An 11,489-nucleotide genomic window follows, 5' to 3' on the forward strand; every position below is an offset into this window, starting at 1 on the left:
GGATGGGGACCTAGGACCCCGTGACAAGAGTGGAATGGGTTGGTCTAGTTTGTGCCTGGGGTACAAACAGGGTGTGTGTTTCGGGGTATCCAACTGGGATACATTGGTTCACGAATCGTCGTTTCCAGTGAGATGGTACGACTTGGCTATGGTCTAGCACCAGTAGTAAGAACTGCAAGATGAAAGATGGTAAAATAGTTCAGATGACTCAACCCTTGATTGAAAGTAGAACATATGCTTACCTAGAATGGTTAGCTAATGAAGTAATTATGACTGCTAATAAAACTTGACTGTAAGGATGAACTATTAGTAATGCTTTTCGCAAACAAAAAGAAAACTGAAACCCATATTGCCTATCATATTTCTTGGAGTCGGGAAACTATTCCCACTAGTCGGGTAAGTCTTGCGAGTACATTGTGTACTCAGGGTTCATTTTACCCCTGTTGTAGGTGCAGCTTGAGGAGTAGCTCTTGTGTGGAGGATTCTTCTGGTGGACATAGACAGATCCTTGTATTGTTTCCGCTAGATGCTTATTTTCATTCCGCTGTTTAATTATCGTACTATAAACTCTGGTATTGTAATAAATAATTTCTAAAACTCTTGTTGTATGAAATGGACTAAGTATTGTAAGCTCGTACTCATTATTGGATTCTGGATGTAAAACGTGGATTGTTTCGAGTTCTCCCTTGGGGTGTGCTCGACGGAACTGTCCGATGTAGCTCCCTTTCGAAGTGCTTAGTGTCTAGTGGAAGACGAGCGCCTCCGAAAGCGTGTTATTTCGGGCGATTCTGCCACAGATGTCAGCCACCACGGTTGGTCACCCGGTCTCCTGGTCCCTTAGTCCAAGCCTCCGTCCGTCCTTCATCGCTCCCGGTCTATCGGCACAGCACGTCCCTACTTGACCTTCACCTCGCCGTCGATCACCGCCTCCGAGCTCCACACCTGCACACCGCAAGCCAAGAGACATGTTGCACAACACACTCACGCCATGGTTAGTCGCAAACTGAACCTAGGTCGTGGATCACTTGACAATCACTCATCACAAAACAAACTATAAGGGTACATATCAACCTTGTGTTCGCAGTGCTGCTGTGCTGGGAGCACTCTCCGTTCTGTTGCTTCGGAGCACAAGCTAGGGGGTATTTGGATCCGATGATTAAAGTTTAGTCCTTGTCAATGCTTGTATGTCAATTAGAAGGACTAAACATTAGGTAGTTATAAAATTAGTTGTTAGGGACACATAAATTTCCTATACTTCTATAGAAAATTTGCTAGGGACACGTAAATTGGCATCCTACATAATTAAGACAAAATTTACCTTAATCCTATGTCTAGGATATATTACTACGGCAGGTCTAGAAAGGAGGCAATTCTATGTTTGCTCATATTAAGGATGCAATTTTATGTTTGGTCGTGGTCAAACTGGTTTAAGCTTAACTAAGTTTGTAAAAAACATAAACATTTAAAACTTCAAATAGGTAAATTATAAAAATACAAAAAGGTAAATTATAAAAATACTCCCTCCATCCCAAAAAGAATACAATTCTAACACAGTGTCATGTTTTTAGTATCTTAAGTTTAACCAATTACAAAATGTATTTTCATACTAAATTGATTTAGAGCCATAAATGTGAATATCATTCACTAAAAATTTGGCCAAACATGAACCACTTTAACCGGCATGCAAATCATAGTTATTTGGTATGATAAATATGAATAGCTTTTTAAATAAATCTAGTCAAGTTTGATTGAACATTCCTCAAAAAAAAGTTTGATTGAACACTATTCTATAATTCCATTCTTTTTTGGACAAGGGAATACTCTTTGAACAAAACGCTCTTTTATCTTTTTTCCCTCAGTATTTGTGGCATATGTAATGTCACAGTTGATTTAAGCAGCGGTGACTCATCAGCATCACATCATGGGCAATGCTTCATGGGACACTTTAGGCCTCGTTTAAATTCAGGGTGTAAAGTTTTGGGTTGTCACATCGGATATCACATGGGATTGTCGCATGAGGTGTTTGGATACTAATAAAAAAACAAATTATGGCTGATAAAAAAATAAATTACAGAATCCATCAGTAATCCGCGGGACCAATTTATTAAGCCTAATTAATCCATCATTAATACATGTGTTATCATAGCACCATATTATCAAATCATGGATTAATTAGGCTTAAAATCTGTCTCGCAAATTAGTAGCAAACTATGCAATTAATTATTTTTTAGTCTATATTTAATACTCTATGTATGTGTCTAAATATTCGATGAGATATTAAGTAAACTTTTGGAGATGAACTAAACACGTCCTTAGCAGACCTGTACATGTAGCTGCACCTTTTTCAGAATTCAGACTACTCGGCAGTACAGAAGCACCACATTTCTCGTCTACTACCACACGCAAGAGATATGCTGTCAGTTGAGCTAATTGGTTCATGCTAGTACGGGTTGTTGGATCTAGGGAGTAAAGTTTAGAAGGTGTCATGTATATCTATTGTCATATCGAGTGTTTAGATATTAATAATAAAACTAATTATAGAAGCGTGACTAATTCATGAGACGAATCTATTAAATCTAATTAAGCTATTATTAGCACATATTTACTGTAGCATCGTATTATCAAGCTTAGTAGATTCATCTCATAAATTAGTCTCAATTTATATAATTAGTTTTATAATTAATTTATATTTAATACTTTAAATAGTGTTAAACATATTTACCGTAGTCGATGTGACGGGGACTAAATTTTGGACGGTGGAACCAGCTATGATCCATCTCTCTTCTCGGCACGTACGGCATGCTGAAAACCGACCGATCGGCTCAGGCATCAGGCAAGCGTCGCTGGCAGGAGATCAGAAAGCATCGTAGCGGAAAAGTCGTTGGTCTGTGCACCTGTTTAATTGCTGTTTGCATACAGGTCTCCAGCCTCTTGTACTGTTTCAAATTCAAATCCAGGTCGATCCCATTCGCTGTGGGCTGTGACATATGACGATTAACTGTGATTTCAATTCATTAACGAGCGGTGAAGAATTTGCTACTGATTCACACTCACGGATTCTTATGGCCGTATGGTGCTTCTGAAAAGCCTGAACGAAACAGGTTGGCCCTCCTAAGATTCAGATATGTTGCATGAGAAAGTAACCGGCAGATGCAGGGTTCAGCAGGACACACACAGACGACGATACGAGTTCATATCGTATGGTGCCATGCACATGTCTCCTTCCTAAACTAGTCTCCTGCTGCAGCTCCTACCGCTTCTAGATCGATACCTGGTGGTGCTAGCAATTTACTGCGTGAAGGCATGGGCATGGGCAAGCCCACGGCCATTGCCTACCGGTACGTGACCTCGGAAGCTGAAAGAGATCGGGAGCCCGGGCAGCAGAGCAGACGCTGAAAAAATGCGGCAAGCAGCAGCGAGAAGAAATGCGAGGACGACGCTCTGGGCCTCTGGCCACTGTTGGGAGAGCAGGGTGTCAATTGATCTCCACCAATAGGTGGCCCTGGAATCCGCGTCCTGATTGGGGACGTCCAATCCTAAAATAGTTGATGGGCTCCCGTCGCATAGCGTCATAAATAGGAGGTAGGGGCCGGACGCTCGAGTCACGAGTTTCGTCTGAACCGCCTAGCACCCCATCTACAGTCCTAAACCCTAACTGATCACAGAGGGGGCGCTGCCAGCGACGGAAAGCGCCGCCACCGCCTCTGCATCTACACCGAGGGGATGCTACGACGCTGGGCTGCCCTGCGACCACTACTGCACCGTCGCCCTTCGACTCGACACCGCCACCGGGTTATCGCCAAGCACTGCGATGGCGAGTCCACCTTCATCCAAGGTGGCTGATGGTTTGCACCCTTCACCCCTCTCATTCTCTCGTTCTATCTACTGTTACTACACTAGTAGATGTTATAGGACTCACGGTTTTATTCAAAAGCAAGTAGACATACTAGTTCTATGCATAGAGATCCTGCTTTAGGTTTAACAATGGTATCAGATGCCTCACTGGGTATAGATCTAGCCTATCGGAACCCTATATCTAGATGTAGATCATGTCAGGGGTAAGAAACAGATTAGTTCCGTTTGGATCTGAGAAAAGAAGAGGGTCACCGAACCCTAACCCTAATCGGGTGAAGAACAGAGAAAAGAAAGGGGTCTCGGCACGCGAAGCCGAACCCTAACCCGCGAATCAAACTCGGGAAAGAAGAACAATGAATGAAACCCTAACCCTAACCAAACCCTAATCTCGATCCTAACCCCATCCCTAACCCAAATCGGATAGATCCGAGAAGAGAAGAAAGGAAATCAAACCAGAGAAGAAAAGGGAAAGGGGAAGAGGCCTACCTTGCCGCTGCACCACGCTGCCGCCTCATCGGCGCGCGGGCGCGTGCTCTGGCCAAGGGCGCCGCGGCTAGGCCGCTCGACGGCGGTGCGCTCACCCACTGGGGAGCGCGCGCCGACGAGAGGGCCGGCGACAGCGCCGTCATCGTCTCACTCCATGCCATCATGGCGATGAGACAGAGAAGGATGAGAAGCGACCGGGTCAGATTTAGGGTTTTGGAGAGGGGATTAGGGCACCGCCCCCTAGATTGCTCGACGGCGGCGTGCTCACCCGCTGGGGAGCGTGCATGCCGGCGAGGGCACCGGCAACGGCTCCGTCTTCGCGTTTTCTTTCTCTCGGTTGCACGCTGCTGATGCGCTGAGGAGAGAAAGGAGCGAGACGAGGAAGAGAATGGGCTAGGGTTTCACCAGGGTCGCCGTGGCGTCAATTTTTTATGTCCCCGATCCACGCGCGTGGCCATTGGATCTGGATGAACGGACGAGCGCGACTTGACCGAAATCGGCCCAGGCGGGCGAGCGCGGCGGGCTGACTTTGTTGGCCTAGGCCCAGGTTGCGGCCAGGGCACGGGGAGGTGCCGCGAGCGTGCGTTGCGTGGGTTGCTGTGGTAGGCCGGGCCACGCACTGTTGCTGCAGGCCGGGCCAGAATGAACAGTAAATAAAGTTTCAAGTTTATTTAATTTTCAGAAGCAGATTTCGATGAATTTTGTCAAGTTTAATATCTCTGTTAAAATTTGAACCAACGGGATAATTTTTAGAGAATATTTGAGAAAAGTTTAATGCTTCTGAAAAATAGATAATGAATTTTTTTATGTTTCCGCTGCAATGTTAAAGTTAATAATCTTCTAATTAAATTCGAAGCCAACAGGAGAATTTAATTTGAAGAGTAGTCATCAATAAATTATAATTATTGCTATTTTTCTTACCAACGTTGATAATAACAATATTATAATGTTTAATCATAAGTTTTCATAGCATTAATTCTATTTCTGTCCAATGGTGATATAGAATTGGTGTATAAGAATATTGTATGTTTTAATTTTGACCAACGTTAAATTAAAGCATGCAATTATAATGATATATTTTTTCTCACTATCTCTGACGATGTTTTTCAGGACTCAACTCAATGGCATTCATCTCGCACATACCACTCCTAGAAGGGGCCAATTGCAGAGTATGGCGAGAGAAGTATGAGCTTGCACTTGCGCTGTCCGAGAATGACTTTGCGCTCACCTCCCGTGTCCTACTAAGCCAGTAGACCCGGTGAGGGAAAAAAATGAGTCTGATGCTGATTTCACTGCTCGGCAGCGAGATCATACAGAAGTGCGTATGAAGTATGATCTTGAGCGCAAGAAGTGGGACATCTCATACCGCAAGTGCTTGATGGTGGCTAAGTCCACAATCTCAGATGCTATATAAGGGGCATTATCTCAGACTGTGATACCACTGAGTACCTAAAGAAGGTGGAGAGTCAGTTCACTGGCTCTTCAAAGGCTTATGCTAGTACATTGATCAAGAAATTGTTCAATGAAAAATATATTGGTGGCGGTATTAGAGAGCACATTTTGAAGATGAGCAACACGGCTTCGAAGCTGAAGCCAATGGATTTAGGGCTCAAGGATGAGTTCCTGATTTATTTAGGTTTTTGCTTCCTTACCAAAGGAATACGAAACATTTGTTGTTAACTACAACATGCAACCCGACAAGTGGGACATAGAAAAGATCATCGCAATGTGTGCTCAAGAAGAGGAAAGGCTGAAGTCCTTACAGGGTGACTCTGCTAACCTTGTCAAGGACAAGAAAAAGAACTTCAATAAGAATGCCAAACCTCAAGAAAAAGCCTCCTCATACTGAGCACCATCAGAAGAACTCCAATGCTCAAGTTGAAAAGGATCAGTGCAAATGGTGCAAGAAGCATGGACACTATCAGAGGAACTGTCCAGACTTCTTGAAGAGTCTGCTGAAGAGAGGTGAGGATTTCATTACATTCATAGATGAATCTATGTATTTAAGTTATGTAAAATCTACTTGGTGGATAGATTCAGGTGTAACTGTTCATGTTGCAAATTCATTATAGGGATTTCGTACGAGGAGGACCCTGCAAAGAGGAGAAAGAAGAATTAAAGTAGCAAATGGAGTTGAAGCTCAAGTTGAAATCATTGGAGATCTTTCTCTAGAATTAGTTGATGGTTTCCTACTTAAGCTTTCAGATGTTCTATTTGTACCCTCTTTGCGAAGAAGCTTAATAAGTGTGTCACATTTAGATGACGATGCATATGATTGTCATTTTGGTAATGGCAAATGTCAGATTGTTTATAATAATAAATATATTGGTCTTGCCTTTCGATAAGACAAGCTTTATTTATTATCACTTTCTGAGAATGTGCATAATGTAAGTATTGAGAATGAGAATGCTTCCTCGTCTATGAATGCAACAAATAAGCGAAAGAGAGTACATGATGTATCTTTGAAATTATGGCACTGTCGTTTAGGCCATATTTCGAGAGGGAGAATAGAGCGATTGATTAAGAAATCAATTCTTCGCCCTAAGAATTTTCAGATTTAGAACAATGCATAGATTGCATAAAAGGAAAGTATGTTAAGAAAATAAAGAAAGATGTCAAACGAAGCACAGGAATTTTAGAAATAATCTACACAAACATCTGTGGTCATTTTCCTGTGAAGAGTGTGGATGGTTATGATTCATTTATAACATTCACAGATGATTATTCTCGTTTTGACTATATTTATCCAATTAAAGAAAGATAAAAAGCATTGGATAAATTTAAAATATTCAAGGTTGAAGTAGAGAATCAGCACAACTTAAAGATTAAGGTAGTAAGGTCCGACTGTGGGGGAGAGTACTATGGTCGACACACCCCATATGGCTAAGTTCCTGGACCCTTTGCAAGGTACTTACATGAAAATGACATAGTAGCCCAGTATTCTATACCGGACGAGCCTCAGTAGAATAAAGTAGCTGAAAGACCCAACCGTACCTTAATGGATATGGTGAGAAGCATGATAAGTTACTCTACCTTACCAATAAGTTTATGGATGGAGGCGTTAAAAACCACCATTCATATTCTTAATCGAGTGCAAGTAAATCGGTGCCCAAGACACCATATGAGTTGTAAATAGGAAAGGAACCCTCACTAAACTATTTATATGTGTGGGGTTGTCCTGCTGAGGCAAAAGTATTTAACCCAAACATAGAGAAGCTAGACTCCAAGACAGTCAGCTGCCATTTCATTGGCTATCCAGAAAAGTCAAAAGGTTATCGCTTCTATTGTCCTGACAGACAAACAAAGTTTGTAGAAACAAGACATCCTGTCTTCTTGGAGGATGACATGACCAGGGGGAGCATGGTAGCGTATGAAATTAGTTTTGAAGAGAAACGGGTATACGTGCCCACTCCTATGCTTCAGGAACCATTCTTCATGCTACCTGTTGTTGTTGTATCAATAGTGCAAGAAACTGTTGTAACAACACCTGTTGTTAGTTCTCCCATGGCAACAATGAATGAGCATGAGGAACCTGTCCTTCTGGATCCCCAAGAACCCGTTGTCACACATGAGGAAGAGCAACAATAGCCTCAAATAGAACAAGCGTCATCTAGTGAGGCCCCTAGAAGGTCTCAAAGAGTCAAGAGATCAGTCATTCCTGATGATTATGAAGTTTATGAAAGTGAGAAATTTCAAATGGAGGGTGATCCCACCTCATTTGAAGAAGCCATGAGAAGCGCTCACTCATCCAAGTGGCTTGAAGCCATGGAAGATGAAATGAAATCAATGAAAACCAACAGAGTTTGGAAATTAGAAACAATTCCTAAAGGAGCCAAGATAGTAGGCTATAAATGGGTCTACAAAACTAAACATGACTCTAAAGGGAATATAGAAAGGTTTAAAGCACGACTTGTGGCGAAAGGTTTCACGCAAAGAGAAGGCATAGATAACAATGAGACATTTTCTCCACTCTCATGTAAGGATTCTTTTAGAATCATAATGGCGCTTGTAGCACATTATGACTTAGAATTACATCAGATGGATGTAAAGACGGCGTTCCTAAATAGGGATTTGGAGGAAAACGTTTATATGGCACAACCAAAAGGTTTTATTGTGGAAGGAAAAGAATGCATGCGATACCGCTTGAAGAAATCCATTTATGGATTAAAGCAAGCTTCAAGACAGTGGTATTTGAAGTTTGATAGTACAATAAGAAAGTTTGGGTTTTAAGAAAATATAAAGAACAATTACGTTTATGCAAAGTTCAAGAATGGGAAATACATTTTTCTAGTCTTGTATGTGGATGACATCTTGCTCGCTAGCAGTGATGTTGGTCTACTACTAGAAACAAAGAAGTTCTTGTCCTTAAAATTTGATATGAAGGATCTCAATGAAGTTTCGTTCGTCCTAGGAATAGAGATTCACCGAGATAGAGAAATGGGGGTTTTAGGACTATCACAAAAGGCATACTTAGAAAAAGTTCTAAAGAAATATAGTATGCAAAATTGTAAGTCATTACCTGCTCCTATAGTCAAGGGCGATAGATATGGGGAATTTCAATGTCCCAGGAACCATTATGAGATCGATCAAATGAAAGTGGTTCCATATAGTTCAGCTGTCGGAAGTTTACAGTATGCTCAAGTGTGTACTCGTCCCGACTTAGCATTTGTTACCGTGTTGCTTGGTAGATATCAGAGTAATCCAGGAATAGAACACTGGAAATTAGTAAAGAAAGTTTTGCGTTACCTCCAAGGTATGAAGGGTCTCATGTTAACGTATAGAAGATCTGATTCCCTGCACATAGAGGGGTATATAGATTCTGATTATACGGGAGATGAAAGAAAGTCCACGTCAGGATAATATTCACTCTCGCACGAGGAGCTATATCGTGGAAAAGCTCAAAGCAAACCGTAACTACATCATCCACAATGTATGCCGAGTTTGTAGCATGTTATGAGGCCACATGGCAAGTGAATTAGTTAAAGAAATTCATGCCTGGGTTGAAAGTGGTAGACGACATACATAAACCCATTAAGTTATACTGTGATAATAATCCAGCAGTATATTATGCTCACAACAATAAGTCAAGTGGTGCTGCCAAACACATTGACATAAAGTATTATGTTATGAAAGATAAAGTCCGGGATCATATAATTAGTCTTGAGCATATAAGAACAGAAAAGATGCTCGGGGATCCGCTTATAAAAGGCTTACCACCCAGTGTGTTCAAAGAACATATAGCCGGCATGGGTTTAAGGAAAAACCTATGATTCCTGGACAATAAGGGCCTAGTTAAGAATCTGTTTTAAAACAGAGAGGTGCATTGTAGCTATTTAATCTAATGGTAAGAGACCATGACGATGAGGCACGCTCTATGTACTGATCTGTGATGGAATGGGAACAAGAGAAAGTAAGTAAGTTAAGTTTAAGTTACAAGTGAGATCAAAGGGGAAAATGTTAGTTGATCTCCACCAATAGGCCCAACGACCTTTGAAAGGTCCTAATGGCTAGAGAGGGTGAATAGCCTAATAAAATTTCTACAACAACACTTAACAAAATGGTTAGACAATTATAAGGCGAAGCAAGTGTTGCGCTAGCCTACTCAAAATGCAAGCCACCTACCACAATTCTAGCTTAGATAGTGTCTATTCACACAATAGCTATGACACTATCTTATGTTAGTGTGCTCTCAAAAGCTAACTAAAGAGTCACACTAACCAAGCAAACAAGCTCTCACAACTAGCTACACTAAAGAGCTTGTCAACTAGTTTATGGTAAAGGAAAGATAGTGATCAAGAAGGTTATACCGCCATGTAGATGAAGAACCAATCAATCACAAAAATGAATAACAATAAAAACCAATCACCTCGGAATCAATAATGAACATAATGATTTTTACCGAGGTTCACTTGCTTGCCGACAAGCTAGTCCTCGTTGTGGCGATTCACTCACTTGGAGGTTCACACGCTAATTGGCATCACACGCCAAACCCTCAATAGGGTGCCGCACAACCAACACAAGATGAGGATGACATAAGCCACGAGCAATCCACTAGAGTACCTTTTGGCGCTCCACCGAGGAAAGGTCAAGAACCCCTCACAATCACCATGATCGGAGCCGAAGACAATCACCACCTCCGCTCAACGATCCTCGCTGCTCCAAGCCGTCTAGGTGGTGGCAACCACCAAGAGTAACAAGCGAAATCCACAGCGAAACACGAACACCAAGTGCCTCTAGATGTAATCACTCAAGCAATGCACTTGGATCACTCCCAATCTCACTATGATGATGAATCAATGATGGAGATGAGTGGGAGGGCTTTGGCTAAGCTCACAAGGTTGCTATGTCAATGAAAATGGCCAAAGATATGAGCCATAGCCGGCCATGGGCTTAAATAGAAGCCCCTATGAAATAGAGCCGTTATACCCCTTCACTGGGCACAGCGCGCTCTGACCAGACGCTAGCCCTCAGCGTCCGGTCGCTCGATGGACGCCACGCATCACCAGCTTCAAACGCTGCTCGTCAGATTTCAATGGCTACGAAGCTAACCGAACGATCCGGCAAAACTGACCGGACGCTAGCCCTCAGCATCCGGTCGTTTCCAGTAAGCTCCCCGAGGCGTATTTCTTCGACCGGACGCGTCCGGTCCACCTTGACCAGACACAGTCCAGCATCTGGTGGTTAACCCTAGGCATTGTGCCATCTTACCAGTTCGACCGGACACAAGCAGCCAGCGTCCGGTGCTTTCAGACCCAGCGTCCGGTCAGTTGACCGACGCCAGTGTCTTCACGACCAACTCCTTTTCACTTCTAACTTCTCCACCCTTGCTCCAATGTGCTAACCACCAAGTGTATCACCTTGTGCACATGTGTTAGCATATTTTCACAAATATTTTCAAGGGTGTTAGCACTCCACTAGATCCTAAATGCATATGCAATGAGTTAGAGCATTTAGTGGCACTTTGATAACCATATTCCGATACGAGTTTCACCCCTCTTAATAGTACATCTATCAATCCTAAATACGATCACACTCTCTAAGTGTCCTGATCACCAAAACAAAATAGCTCATATGGTTTATACCTTTGCCTTGAGCTTTTTGTTTTTCTCATTCTTCCATTCAAGTTTAAGCCCTTGATCATCACCATG

Source organism: Miscanthus floridulus, chromosome 7, assembly GCF_019320115.1.
Source record: "Miscanthus floridulus cultivar M001 chromosome 7, ASM1932011v1, whole genome shotgun sequence".
NCBI lineage: Eukaryota > Viridiplantae > Streptophyta > Magnoliopsida > Poales > Poaceae > Miscanthus > Miscanthus floridulus.